Source organism: Eleginops maclovinus, chromosome 17 (assembly GCF_036324505.1).
Source record: "Eleginops maclovinus isolate JMC-PN-2008 ecotype Puerto Natales chromosome 17, JC_Emac_rtc_rv5, whole genome shotgun sequence".
Classification (NCBI taxonomy): Eukaryota; Metazoa; Chordata; class Actinopteri; order Perciformes; family Eleginopidae; genus Eleginops; species Eleginops maclovinus.
In genome coordinates this window covers 10,775,227-10,790,315 of record NC_086365.1, presented here as the reverse complement: position 1 = coordinate 10,790,315, position 15,089 = coordinate 10,775,227, and the positions used below count along the sequence as shown (strand labels likewise).

Here is a 15,089-nt window from a genome sequence, read left to right as displayed (position 1 = left end):
CCCGCACAGTGGCTGCCTCAGACAATAAGCTATTTCAGGGCCAAATCACTGACAAAAATCCATTTTTCCACCCCACTAAAAAAGATCAGGAATGAGGGAGGGAGAAGGAGCCGGATAGAGAGAAAAGCTGAAATCAAATAAACAGTGGCGTACATCTCTCTTAAGCTGGATTTATCTCTGTATTTTGTCATCATTCTAATTTATTCCCCAACCTGCTTACAATTACCGCCTTTTCAAAACTCATAACGCCGGCTTGTTGTTGTTTTCAAGGAGATTGCGTGGTATCTGCGAATGAATGAGCGGGGGACTTGCATAAGGTGGAAAAGCTCCTAGTGTACTTTTGTAGATTATCCACTTGATACCAATTCATTTTCTCCCTCACTTGTCACAGTTTTGTAAAGGAGGCGATGTAGGACAAAAATGAAAACGCACACAAGAGCTCACGCGCACACACCCCGACACACACGGTACAGTAGAGTGCAGAGGAAGGGAGTGGGCTCATCATCTTTAGTTGTGATTACAACACTTGGCAAGCGCTCCCCTGCCTGTTTGCCTGCCTATTGCCTTACAAATGGATTAGTAAACCCTGTTCCATTTGTGTGTGTAGCTTCGCTGAGATTTAGGCTGACTTACAAATAACACCAATCAGATTTGGGAGCAGCCGTTGTGTAGTGTTTTTTAAACGGAGGAATATTGAACGATGTGATTTGAGGATAGTACTGGCTTGTAGTTGGTAAAAAAAACAAAACCCTTTGGGACACGGTCTGAGTGTGTGTGCGTCTGTGTGTTGTGAAGGTTTTACACGTTCCATAATGAGGAAGTCTGACTGCAAGTTCTGAAGTCAGGCAGCGGTTAATCCATGGGAGGCCTGCTCGCTCATCCCTAGTTTACATGTAATAAAGAAGTGGACAACACTGATCTGAGGAAGGGAGAAAAAGAGGTATTCAGGCCGGGGGATGCAGGGGGGGGAGATGATGAGAGGTTTATAAGGGAAAATAGGGAGATTTCTAGTTTGGGGATTGGTTTCTTTTATTGGTGCTGATAACTTTCCAAAGTGAGACAACCAACAACAGAATTGCTAATAGCGATGCTAATCACATCGACCCACTTTGCACAAGTCTCTTATATCTCAATCAAATGCAAAGAAGATTCAGGACATTCTGATTATTTCATTGGCAAGTTCACAAGTCTTGGTCTTGGTCGTCCAGATTTAGATTCTGGCTGATACTATTGATTTCATTGAAAGGAATTGATTTGGTTGATGTTTTCAATGGAAGCTGGTTCGAGCCTTTTTGTTTTCCGATAACCACAAAGGTCATTTTTGCCTAATCTAGTAGTTTAACTGGCCTAAACTAAAGCAAACTTTAACTATAGAAGAGGTAGATAATAAAACAGTTGCATGACTCAAATTTGGATTGCAATCTGACATGTGATATTGATAGATGAGAACTTATTAGGTACATGTTATGCTTCTCCTCAGAGGTGTGGATTCAACCTTCTAATGTGATCTACTGAGAGACTGACACCTGCTATATTCTTTTCCTCTTATGTACCCAAAAGCAGGAATAAAACAATATTACAAAAGCTTTTAGATTTAGCACACTAAATAATGGCCACTTAAAAATATGTTCTTTTTTTTGTTGCAGCAAGGAGCTAATCCAGGTTAGTCCCTCGGGAATAAGGACTTGTTTACCTACTTCAGCTAAATGTTTATTATCTATTATTTTTGACTACCAACAGACCCTGACATACAGTATGATTTCAGTCCTAGATAAGATTAATGTGCTTCAAGTGCCTTGCTTTAGATCATCAGGGTCACAAACTCTTTTATATCTTATAAACATTATAAAATATTATCAAATTGAGAGCACAGATTTGAGTGTAGGAACATGGGAGTGTTTGCTAAATGGGAAAAGTGAGTGTGTGTGCCTGCTAGTGCGTACACATGTGTGTTTCTCTCGAACGGAGAGTACAGTTTGTGTGAATAAAGCTCTAAGCTGAGCTTCCATTAAGCCTCTTTCAACACAATGCCTTTCTCTCTCAGAAACTCTGTCTGATAGAAATCTGCTTTTGTTGCCGCTGTTCAATGTCCCTGCTATCTCCTGATGGAAGGAGAGAGAAAGGACGGCCTGAATGGGCCTCTATAGTTTTATGTTCCAGGCCGTTCACGCACACACATTTGCCAAATCACACACACTCCTTGCTCCTCCACAATGAAATCAATGCTCTCAGTTTTCCTCTCAGCATCTCACAGTGCCAGAGGCTTCTGGTGATCAAACACCACATCATGTTCTGCAACTTCTGATACTGATGCTGACACAGTGCAGCTTTTGTCCTCGTGTGTGGCTGTTCATTCACATTGTATTAGGCGCATTAAAGGAAGTCTTTTTTTGATGGCTGTTTTGATTACATTTTCTTTTTCAGATGGACATTTCTCATTTCTTTTTGAGTGTTTTTCATGCTTATTTTTCTAACCGTGTCACATCTCTCCCATATTTGCTTTGCCAGGTAGAATATCACTGCACCTTGTGTTAACATTGTCCTTTCAACCCAAATCTACACACTGTAAAGTCATTTATGGTATACATTTATTTTTTTAAATAAGGCATGTTGGGATTTAGTGTGAGCAGTATGTTGTTTGTTGTGTCTTTTGAGCAGGAATGCCACAAATGCTTCATATTGTTTTATTTAAAGTGAATACTAAACCTAATCTGCTCAATTAAATTTCAACATTTGAATTGCATGTAGTATTTGGCTCCACATTCCTTGCACTGTCCGTGTGGGCATGTTTGTGTGTGTTAGGGTTGTGTGGGTTACACAAGTGAACATATGTCAGGAAAGATATCTAGTTTGGTTTGGATAGGAGCTCTGGCTGCTGCTCTCAGGGCTACCGTGGGACCAGCAGTGTCCCGGGATAAAGCCTGATTGTTGGGAAGATAAAGACCGCTAACAGAGTGGACGGAGGAGGGGAGGGACCACAGGACCGTCCCGCCAGAGGCTGCCACACACACGCACGAAGGCACAAAGACGTGAACCCATCAGCACATAAGCATTATCTACAGCGGCTCAGCAGTAGCTTTCTACAGGCCCTCTGCATTTAAAAAGTAGCACAGCGTCAAAGCAGTATGTTCGCAATGTGTCGGTGGGGAGATCATAGGACTGGTACAACACTTGCCCATTGTCTCTGAGTCAGCGACAGGCCAAGAGGATCATTTCCAAAAGCATTTCTTCTAATGAAAGGTATTTCTAATGAATGAGCCGCAAAGAAGACAATCTCAGGGACATGAGCAGCCTCAAAATTAAATAAAGTTAATGAACAAGCACAAACAGTGACCTCCATAGTTGGCCAATTAAAAGCTTCTGATTGGGTGAATCGGATTATGGACAGGATACAATGGAGACAGAAAGGGAGGTCTTTGTCTGTGATATTGCTATTGTGTCTTTGTGCAAGTGACCAGGGTCAGAGACACCACTGGAGTAAAGTCTGCTGCAGTCAAACAAACATTGATCAACCCTAATTAATATAGCAGCATATTCATATTTATAGTCACCAATCGCTTTATGGAATGTTGTTTGAAAGCCTTGAGGTTGGTTTGAGGTCATGCCACCTTGTTTTCTTTTAACCAGAAGCGATGGCTGTGAATGAAATCGCAGAATAATCTACTGCATAGTGCCTTCTTGATCAGTATGTACTGTGTACTAAATGAAGATGTAAGTAGATATTACTATCGGACTGTTCACACTGAAACTCAAGCCAGATGTTTCACTTGACTGATGGCCTCACCCCGCCAGTCCCTACGTCACATATCTGAAAGGCGTCAGGACATTTCCCAAAATAAATTAGATTGAAGAAAAGAAACTGACCATATATTCGGAAGAAATTTTGATAATGTTGTATACATCCTGTCATTTCTAGCGCACACAATAGTGCTGTCAAGGTAACGGTCAAATGGGGGGGATGCTATTGAGGAGCGTCTCTTCAAGTATAGCAGAAGACATTGCCCATCGTCTAATACTGGCCATTATATAAGGCCAATAACGCACACAGAAATGAAGTTGCTTTTGTAATTTTTCTCCTGAAGGCACACTTAGTAAACAACAGTAAAATACTTGCATTGCACTGTACAATTCCATCTTCAACTCAATCCATGTTGACAACAACATTGCAGCCGCAAACTCTTTTATTCCTTCATTCATTTAAAACGGATTAAAAACGTAATGCTGCATTCTGCAAATAAGGACGTTAACAATAATAAAATGCACTTCATTATATCCCGTTAGCAAATGAGTGCCCTCGAGCACACTATATGAAATGAAGGATGGACTAATATGATCGAAACAATGCTCCATTGGGTTCAAAGATGTCACCATAGAGTACAACTTATCTGAACAAATGTGCTTAGCAATTATGCATGGGTGACATCAGGGTATTGTGTTGCTAGTTGTATGGCTAAGGACGCATCTCAGTACCTTGACCCTTTCACAGAGCTGCCAACCAGCTATTCAAAACAGGGGTTCCTTTTGAAATACGACATCACTACTTTTCTTTACCAAGACTAAATCACCCCGGGTAATGAGAATTATGTAAACAAGGGACAATGACATCTTTTCTGTTCAGCCTTTGCGAGACAGAATGGGTAGAATGCATTTGGGAGGGATGTCAATAGGAACACCAAATACACAGCTGTACAAACCTCGTGCAGACCTTGAAATAAATAAACATGTTACAGAGGCACACTACCTTGGCAAACATCATTCCGCCATAATGTTTGGCTTTCAAACTATATTAATAATGTATAAAAATGTCAATAATAAAGAAAGAAAACATTGCTATTAAGAAAAATCCCTTCCTGCAAGTTTTATTTCTGTATTATCAGCCTTGGTCATCTCGTATGAACCAGTTGTACTGTATCTGTGAGACACAAAATGCTAGGAATTTAAACGTCTATATTGACAACTGGCAAATTCCATGATGAAAGATGCTTATCATGTAAAAAATATATGTCTGAAACCAGAGCCCAGTCTGCTCTGATTGGTTGGCTGGCCGGATCTGTAGCGATTGGTCAACTGCTTAGAGATGTCCCGCCCCTTAATAGAAGTGCGAGTGTGACATAAAGTTAACATAGAACTGTTACTTTACAAGCAGGCCAAACCAAGCCATGTTTTTGGAATCCATTCTCTAAGAAGAGGACAAGTGATAATGACGAAGAGGTGACATTAAGTGATACTGTAGGTAACGTCCTGATGGACAGGTGTAATGAAAGATTAGGAGGAAAGGCCAGAGTGAAACACTCAGGCTTGTTTTCCTCTCTTCTCCCTCCACCTTTCCCTCTCTCTCTCTGACAGTTGCTGTACTATTAACACCGCCTCCACAATTAGTGTCTTCTCACCGGCTACACACTCACACACAAACACACACAGACACACGGTGACACCCCAGGGCCTTGCACAACCCAAACAGCATAATTAGACATCCCCTAAACAAAGCACACACTCTGTAATTACTCTGTAATGTTACATAGCACAGGGGACTCAACAAAAGCTATTTTCCCCGGATCAACCAGTGGCACACACACACACACACACACACACACACACACACACACACACACACACACACACACACACACACACACACACACACACACACACACACACACACACACACACACACACACACACACAGACATAGATACAAACACACACACACTTCATGCAGACACATGCCATATTCTTGTCCCATGTGTCTGAAACTGTGTACATTTCCATTGATTTCACCAGACAGAATTCCTACTGGCTGTTGTCTGGCTTGCGAGTACATGGTGTGTGTGTGTGTGTGTGTGTGTGTGTGTGTGTGTGTGTGTGTGTGTGTGTGTGTGTGTGTGTGTGTGTGTGTGTGTGTGTGTGTGTGTGTGTGTGTGTGACTTACAGTACATGCATGTAGGTGTTATATGTGTGTGTGCCTGGACATGAAGAGGCAGAGAAATTGAATCTCTTCATCATGCGTTGCTCAGTCCAGGGAGGCGGCCATGCATAGGTAGGGGTCACTCGCAAAAAAACACACGCACACAACACACACACTGACCTCAACATACCCACACATCCACTCTGTTCCCCCTCCCCACTTCTTACCACCCCATCCTCCCCTTTTTTCCGCCTCTGTGCCCCTCGGTCAGTGTCGATGTTGCTCCAAGTCCAGTGGCAGTGCGTTAAATCTCTGTGAAATCACATTAGATCTGAATCAGCACTATCGTGGTGCCTTGTTGGATTCCTTTTTATTTTATTATGGGTGTTAACTTTTGTAATGTACAGCTTTATTCCACAATGTGTAAGCCATGACAAGAAAAATATCTGAGAGGTTTTAACTACTTGCTCAGTATTCTTGCAATCAATAAAGTCACATTTCTATCGCTGTTATCCTTTGGGGTTCAGGTGTCAAATTATTATTTACTTAACTTGAGGATGAGCGTGACACTGTGATGCTCTCGATGTTACGGGCTTCCTTTAATGAGCTGCCCCACAGTTTACAACAAATACAAATGGAGCCTCTCCCTCTAATGATGTCTGTTTGGCTCCGACCGAAGACCTTCTCTTCTTCCATTGCGCTGTGATCCAATCGACACAGTTTAAAAACTCAACATCACTAAGTTAAGATGCTTAAGCATTTTATCTTGTTTTTAGTCAAACAACCTATTAGTCCTGCAGCTCGTAACTGTCAGCATACTTTCATTGTTGATATCCAAAGTCATAGCTTTTAGCTCAAATGACAGTTTACACTGACATGCTGCTTTAAGAACAATTTCAAAGCATCACTTTTTTGGATGACATTTTAAAGGTGTTCTGAAAAAAATAGATGGTTGCCAACAAGAAAATGAGCATGCTCTTCTTTTCCTGGGCTGTGTTTAGACATGTCACATTTTCTGAGGAACTGTCAAAGACTCTAATATCATACGACGGGCTGAAGTTTGTTGTTTTATATCTGTTTTAGTTTACCTCACAAGCCACAAGACGTGTGGAGAGAAACTCATGCAAAGTGCATTGTTTGTACACAATGGTACATTATACAGTAATACATAATGTTTGGGACACCTCCACAACATGACCTTCAGAGTGTGTGCACAGAACAGGCTGATAGGACATTTCCAATTCAGAGTATTCATTCACAGGCTCCAACAATAATAACAAATGTCTCCCCTCGCTCTACCGTGACTTCAAAATGATGATCATACTAAAGCCATACATGTTGTTATGTTCACACCTAAAGGTCAGGCAATACAATACAGATATATGCACACAAAAAGGCCTGCAATGACTACGCTCAATAAAGGAGAAAATCATTCTTCTCGGAGTCAAAACAGTAAATAACAGCCATTCTTAAAGATACATATTTTTCAAAGGAATTGATACATAACAAGGATTGGGACTGCACTTCCATATCCACAAAATGTATAAAGCTGCTTTTACACATTGATTCCCTTTAACACACGTGCACAGCTTCCATCTATATGTGCTATTATGTGTGTTCTCTCGTAGGCCGGCTTGCATTAGCACCCTTGTGTTTTTGAGAAAGTATCTGCTGCATGTCCTGTCAACAAACGTCTTTGTCTGGGAAAATGAACAGTTAATGCTCAAATAATGGGGAAGGTATTATTTACCATAACATATATGTTGGTTCATAATAACTGTGATAAAAATTCCACAGGCAGAACAGTATGAATCCTTTTGGGAAGGTCCTTCTTCTGACCCATGATTTCATGCGCCTAACTTACTATCAATATCTCTAGTTTATTTATTCAATATTTGGCTGAGCATTGCTGGCTACTCTGACTATGACAAATCTCATTAGACCTCCTTGTTATTAGCTTTAGGACGGCGTTGTTAATTATGTGACATGTTATGTTCCTCCTGTGAGCATCACCTTAACTGCGTTTTTAAGTAAGTGAAAATGACCACGATTTCATTTAAAGTTCAATCTTACAAATTCAGCAAATCTGACAGTGAGAGCGGGAGTGACAGGCTTGGTGTAAGGAGGGGAAAAGCCTCTTTTCCAGCCCTCTGCTCTGACATGGCTTACCTAACATGCTTTAGCTGATCACATTGCAGCAGAACAGTACATGAAGACATGAAAGGAGTGACTATGCATGGTCGAGAGCAGCGAGCCAGCCCTGAAACACAAAAAATTATTATTACATTCCTGCTGACAGTGCATTGTTTTAGAAGGCCATACATTACATGACGTATAGATGTGAAAAGTGTGTTTTCTCTCCTAGCTGCCTTTCCCGTCTTCCTCTGTCTTCATATTTCTATTTTCTTCTGTTGTTCCTACTTTCCTTCCCTTTCCTCTTGGAGAAAAGGGACCATAAATGTTCATAGTTCTCCCCCACACTGCCAATACCACCCGGGCAAAGAACCGCAAACAGACAAAAGGACAAAAAAAAAAGTGAAATTATTGATTTCATGTCAGCGTCAACTAGAAGGGAGAGAGGAGAGGAGCAGCCCAGAGAGATCTAGGAGAGAGAGGATAGGGACTAAAGTGTAGGCATCACACAGTTACAGCTAAAAGAGACGTGGAAAAACACAAATATAGACTGATGAAGAGATATCTGATAAGCTAAAAACATCGATCTTTTTATGACTGTTAACATACTTGAAAGGACATTGTGTGGCCTCGTGTGTCCACGTTTGTGTGAGAAAGCGCTTGTCACTACCGGAGACGATGAACACATCACTCCTGAACCAATGCACCCTGGGAATAGCTGCAACAGCATCATACAAACAAATAAAAGCACAAACAATCCAAAGGACAGCCATCAGCTAAAGGGCAATTCACAGATTCTATTTTACGTTGTTTGATGAATAATATGTATGATTTTTGTAGTCTTTTATTAAGAAACATGATGATATATACATAGGCACTTTTCTCTGAGCTTGTTTATGATGATTCCATACCTCGTGAATCGTCCAAAGGCTCACTGGATTTGGCGCAACAATATATTAGCCATATGTAGATTTCATTTTATTTTTAAATGTGTTGCAAGTCTGATTAGTTCAGAATATACAGGATATGATAACTATCTTGGCATAATTGGACTTTAATTCAGTAGAAAAATGTCTATATAAGTGAAAACTCTCTTCTGATGTTATGATGTGTGCATGCAGCCGAACCAGGGGGAGCTGTAACCAAGCATGACACACTTGCATAATAAAGGATCTGCTTGATGGAATTGTGAGCGACAGATATTGAGGAGAGGAGACACTGTATTGATCTTGTCCACAACATCAGAGGTAGAGTGGAGAGGAAGAAAGAGGAGCATGAGTGAATAACTAACTGTGATGAAACAGGTGATTCCATCAGAATCCAATTCAGTCAATCAACCCTAAACATACTGGACCTGAAATTGAAGACAAATTGAATTAATGAATAATAAAGATGAATATCTCCCCATACCTGCGGATATAAAACCAAAGCTGTATGACTAGGAACCTTCTCCTAGTCACTTAAGCTCTCACTCAAAGTGAACCTGGTCAAGTTGTGCATACCAGTCGACACATGTATACACATTCTACATGTAGTGAGGATGTGTGGCATAAAAAGTCAGATGTGGACCAGAGAGAGGGTGGGAGAGAGGGGGAGGGAGAGGGTCTGTGTTTGCCATCTGACTCCGGACTAGATACAGCTAGTGGAATGATAAGTGTGTGTACTTATGCATGTGTTTGCATTTGTCCACATGTGTAGGAGACAGAAGGGCAGGGTGAGGATACTGTTATTTTTCAGAGGACATGATGTCTCATTGCACATCGCGCACACACACACACACACACACACACACGCAGCGTGTCACTGCGCATTACTGTTGCTTTCTGTGGGCGCTGCGTCCAGACAATGACAAGCAGGCAGGAGCCACAGCATAATGAGAGAGAGCAGGGGCCTTCGCTTATACACACACACTGACACAAACACACACACACAGTTCCACACACACACGCGCCAACACAGAGGGCAGTCGGCTTCACTCCGTCCCCTAGCCTCTCAATTACCCAGCAGGCTTTTAGTGCCACTCCGCTCCACTACAGCAAATTACCCAGGGCCCTGTCTCACTTAGAAACCTGGGACTGTGTGTTGGTGGGTGTGGGTGCTTGACAGAGGTAAAGTGTGTGTGTGTGTGTGTGTGTGTGTGTGTGTGTGTGTGTGTGTGTGTGTGTGTGTGTGTGTGTGTGTGTGTGTGTGTGTGTGTGTGTGTGTGTGTGTGTGTGTGTGTGTGTGTGTGTGTGCGTGTGTGCGTGTGTGCGCGTGTGCGCGTGTCATGCCAAAGCGAGGGGCTCTGAAACAGTGGCTGGAGTCCAGCAGAGGCACGTGAAAAGCTAATAAAAGTGTTTGAATGCAACTGCCATTAGGCTAATACCTCTCCACAAGTATGACCCACACACACACACACACACAGTGTGTGAGAGGCGAGGAGAGGCGACAGGGTCAGCTGTGTTGCCCTCTCTTAGATCAAATGTAGCTCTCCGGCTGGCTGAGAGTGCTGGCTTTTATTGAGTGAGATATTAAAGAGTTGTTAGCAGAAGAATACTGATACAAATGGCTACTGATGGCTGTTTAATTGCATCACAATTTGGAACAACTTTGGAAAAACGATGCACACGTGTGGACCCTTTGTAGTTTGGTAATTTCACAGCCATGTCAAGAGCCTGCTGGCTTAACACCTATCATTTCTTATTGGAGGACATCCGGACAGAAAGTAATGCGTGGAGGCTTTCACTGCCCTGTCCTGCAGCACCTCTTTTCACCCTCTGTCTGAAACCAGAGCCCAGTCTCCTCAGCGGCTCTGATGTGATTGGTCAACCTCTCTGAGATGCCTCTTAGCCTAACAATTATAATGTGTTGAATCGTAGCCAATAGAAATGTTTCATGGTTTTGCCCCTAAGCGTGCCATGAATGCCTGAACTTATTCTGGAAGTTTATCAATCAGCTGCTGAGATATTTCTGTCGGGATCAAACGGGTGGACCAACTGAGAGACTAACTTTCTGTCACCAAGGCCGTGCCCCTCACATGGCTAAAAATGTTGTGTTTGAACTTGATGTCGATTTTTCAAACTAGATCAGGAAAATGGGACAGAAACTATTGCGGACTCTCTCCCAAGAACTCTGGCAATGCATCATCTTTACTGTCAGAGGTGTCTAATCTGGTTCTAACAACTTAGATAACTTGCACAACATCGTAATTCCTTTCTTGACTGCCATCTTAAACAGTAAAACATCTAATATAATTCTGCCTACAGGTTTAATTTGAACAGTCTTTTATGCTGTGTGATATTGGCACTGGTTTTCTTCAGTCCCTGGCATGAGGCCAGGAGCGGAGTGCTGAACTACGGTACTCAACCTTTGGTGAATTTATGAATTCATAAAAAAGTAATTGTGCTAAGTTGAGCGTATTTGTTCCTCATCTCCTTTTCCACGCTATAGAGGTGAAACTGAGCCTTTTGCTTAATTTGTCCACACCACGGTAACAGCTAAATACATAATTAATACCTTATCTCAGCCTGTTGGTTTTGGTGGAGTGACTTTTGTCTTCAACCCAACATAAAATACTATAACACTGCCAAGGAGACATTGCTGCAGGAATAGGATAAAGATAAGTTCCATTGGTTGGAGTCACACAGAGGAGGCATGGCATGTGTTTGTGTGTGTAAGTCATTGTGAGTGTACACACACAGAGTTGTCTTGTTAGTTGTGTTTACTGTGTGTGTCCAAGTTCATGTTCACTCCACCAACAGTGTGTTTGTTTGTGTGTGTAGAAATGTTCATGTATCTGTGCTGCACATACCTTCAGTGTGTGTGTGTGTGTGTGTGTGTGTGTGTGTGTGTATTAGGAGATCTTTTAATTAAGCAGCCGCTCAGCCCTGGTGCAGGAGTGAGAGACGGAGAGAGAGGCCAACAAAGAGAGAGAGAGGATCAAAGCAGGGGTCTGCGGCCAGGGGGCCCCCTCTGTGCTTAGATGAAATGTGGCGGCTGCAAACTTTAAAGACTTCCTGCCATTAGGCTGGACCTTGTCCCCTCGCAGGCCTAGAACTCCTCCTGCTACTCCCCCCACCCCCCCAAAACAATGACATGGAGCGAGAGAGACCGAGAGATAGGGAGACCAAGTACAATGACCATAATGACAGTTATATAAGGGAAAGACCCGCAGACACAGCACAATGATATCAGCACAAAAAGAGTCCAACAGAGCTACTGGTTGAGAGCCCGCACTACATTCAAAGACAAATCTTCTTCTCTGCGTTGTGGCCCCTCTGTCCACACTATTCCACCCCTTTACACTTCTTAAAATAAAGCTTTCGAAAATATTAAACCACCTGCCACCTGTTTCAGTGTGGACATCAAACACTCTGAAAATGCTACGGAAGACGGTCTAGAAGAGGCTGTATAGCAGCAGAGCACTGCTTCCACCCTCTGAAAGCTGAAGTCTTGCCGGCTTTCTCCTATTTTGTGGAACCTATATTGCATTCTGCTTCCGCAAAGGCTTAGTTGTGGCTTCATCAAGATTATAATGTCCAGTAGAAACGTATAAGGGATTGTTTCTGAGTATTTTCCCGGTGTTTGCAGCTCATTCAGACGGGGTCACAGTCGCGCTGTGGTAATGAATCAGTCTTTTGTCAGATTTAACCTGCATGGTTTAATTATTCTGCCATCAAACTGTTTTGATTGACATCTAAAAGCAGGAATTGATTTCAGCCTGGTGAAAGGTGGCATTTATAAGCTGTAACCAACCATGTGTCTGTCCCTTCACCAGCTAACCAACAGGTTGTAGGGCACAGTTCGAATGATGAAACACAAAAGCTTCGGGTTTGTTTTTTTTTGGTTCTGCATAAAAACGTCCTGCATATTTTTATTTGACATACAAATAGTTAAGTAAATGGATGTTAATCATCACAACCATATGTGAGCTTGCATTTGCATTCGCACATAATCCGAGCACTCCTTCGTACCTAAGTGTGTGTGTTTAAGTTCTTGGCCCCCTTAGAGCAAGCACCTCCACCTGGGCTGCATTAGAGAGAGGAAGTGTCTTTACTGTCCTGTGGCCAGGGCACACACACACAAATACATGAACACACACACACACCTGACAGAGCCAGGGGCGCGATCTGACCATCTCTCTGGGCGCCGAGAGCAGAGGAAGCACACCAAGGGCTAACGAGGGAGGATCAAAGAGTGCATTACCATGCCTCCCCTCTTCCTCTCGCTCCATCTCTCTCTGTCTCCATTCCTCTCTCCGCCGCTCAGAAGCAATAAGAGGCCCGCCGGCCGCCTGTCTTTGTGCTCGTTAGGCGGTGACAATAGGACGTGCCCTGAGCCAAAGGAAATGAATTATTTACCTCGCTCCCTCTTGTTCTCTTTAAGGGGAGGAAAAAATCCCTTTTCTTGTATTACCATTGAACTCATGGCCCGTGTATTACTTGCACGCCTTGTTCTGCGGCCTCAGATGTTAAACGCTCGGAATAATTCCGTTCCCCCTGTCGGTGGAGATATCCGTCCCCAGGTCGCACACACACGCGCACACACACACACACACACACACACAGAAGGAAAAAGAATGCATACTTTAAGAGATATGAACATGTATTTCCTGAAGACAAGGCTTCTTCAGTGTATGTGCAATTACACACACTCAGTCACACACAGTTTACACACACTTAAGCATCAATCGAGAAGTGAACACACTGAGGTTGAGAGAGGGCAGCGAAACAAAGCGAGGGCAATCCGGTGATGGTTGGAGGGTAGGTGTCATGGTTGGTGTGTGTGTGTGGGTTGGAGGTTGCTCCTGACAAGCATACGTCTGCTAATTAATCTGATTATAAAGAGACAATTAATTCCACGATGAGACTTCATATCTCATGACCCCCAGCGGCGTGGAGGGACCACAAGCCAACGCCGCCTTTCACCCAAGAGCTGACATTGGCTGACAGAAGTGCATTCATATATTGGTGTGTGTGTGTGTGTGTGTGTGTGTGTGTGTGTGTGTGTGTGTAAGTGTGTGTGTGTGTGTGTGTGTGTGTGTGTGTGTGTGTGTGTGTGTGTGTGTGTGTGTACTTGAAGCCACAGTACAATATGCCCTTGGTGATGTGGCTTCCATAATTATTTCACTTATATTCCTACACGTCTTTCCTCCTCTCTCCCTTCCCCAATCACACTTTTCCTCATCATAATTCTTCATCACACCCCTTCCTCCTCCTCATCTTCTTCGCCTTTCCTTTCTCATCCGTCCGGCCCTCCTTATTTTCTGTCTCCGCTTATCTTTCTTCCTCCTCTGTCCTCCTTCTTGACCCTGCCTCTGTTCTGAAGAGCCATAATGACGGTGTTTGAAACAAGGGCGAGTAATGGTCACCTTGATAATGATGATGGTCACGATGACAGAAGGCGACAGAGCCGGGGGCGGGGCTTAGCCTGTCAGCGGGAGCTCACCTCGCTTGCTCTCCTGTCCCGAGTGGCAGCAGAAACTAGTTAGCAGTAAGACGGGAGATTGTTCTTTCTCTCTATTCTTCTTTCTTTCTCTCTCAGTTCCCTTGTTAGATCAATACTCAGAGACCTGGGGCCGACACAATTTGCTACGTGGTTCACCAGGGCCTGCGTGGGCCCCAGACAATCCATCTCAATACACTTCTACTTGTGAGGGTCCATGAAAGCGCCTCCATTAGCCACGTCAAAAGACTCATATATTTCTAACAGGGCATAAAGGGCCATTGTAAAAATGCCCTCTGTTCCCTTTCAGACATAAAACGTGTCAGACGGAACAAAAGGATTCCAGTCGTCACAGAGCGCTAATCATTACCGAACAAGGTTCAGAGCAGAGAGAGGGCGGCAATGAGAGGAAATCAGGATTGCAGAAACGTAGAGAGGGGATTCAGCTAACAGTTTGATGACTAACCTAAAGAGGAGGAAACAGTGAGGTGAGATGGATGAGGTGGCCTTGAGGACAGAATAAACATCCACACGGCAGAATATTTCCAGGTAGTCCTTTATACTTCAGGCAGCTCTGTGTCTTTTTCTTTTTGTGCCGTGTGTACAAACCTTGAGTTTGGGGAGCATC

The 15,089-nt window shown here is 43.2% G+C and overlaps 1 protein-coding gene across 1 annotated transcript in view; it reads right to left on the bottom strand.

The window, feature by feature from the left end:
* sox5 (SRY-box transcription factor 5) overlaps nt 1-15,089 on the bottom strand; it is a 189,976-nt gene that overhangs the window by 124,532 nt on the left and 50,355 nt on the right. The gene's annotated exons all lie outside the window — the stretch shown is intronic.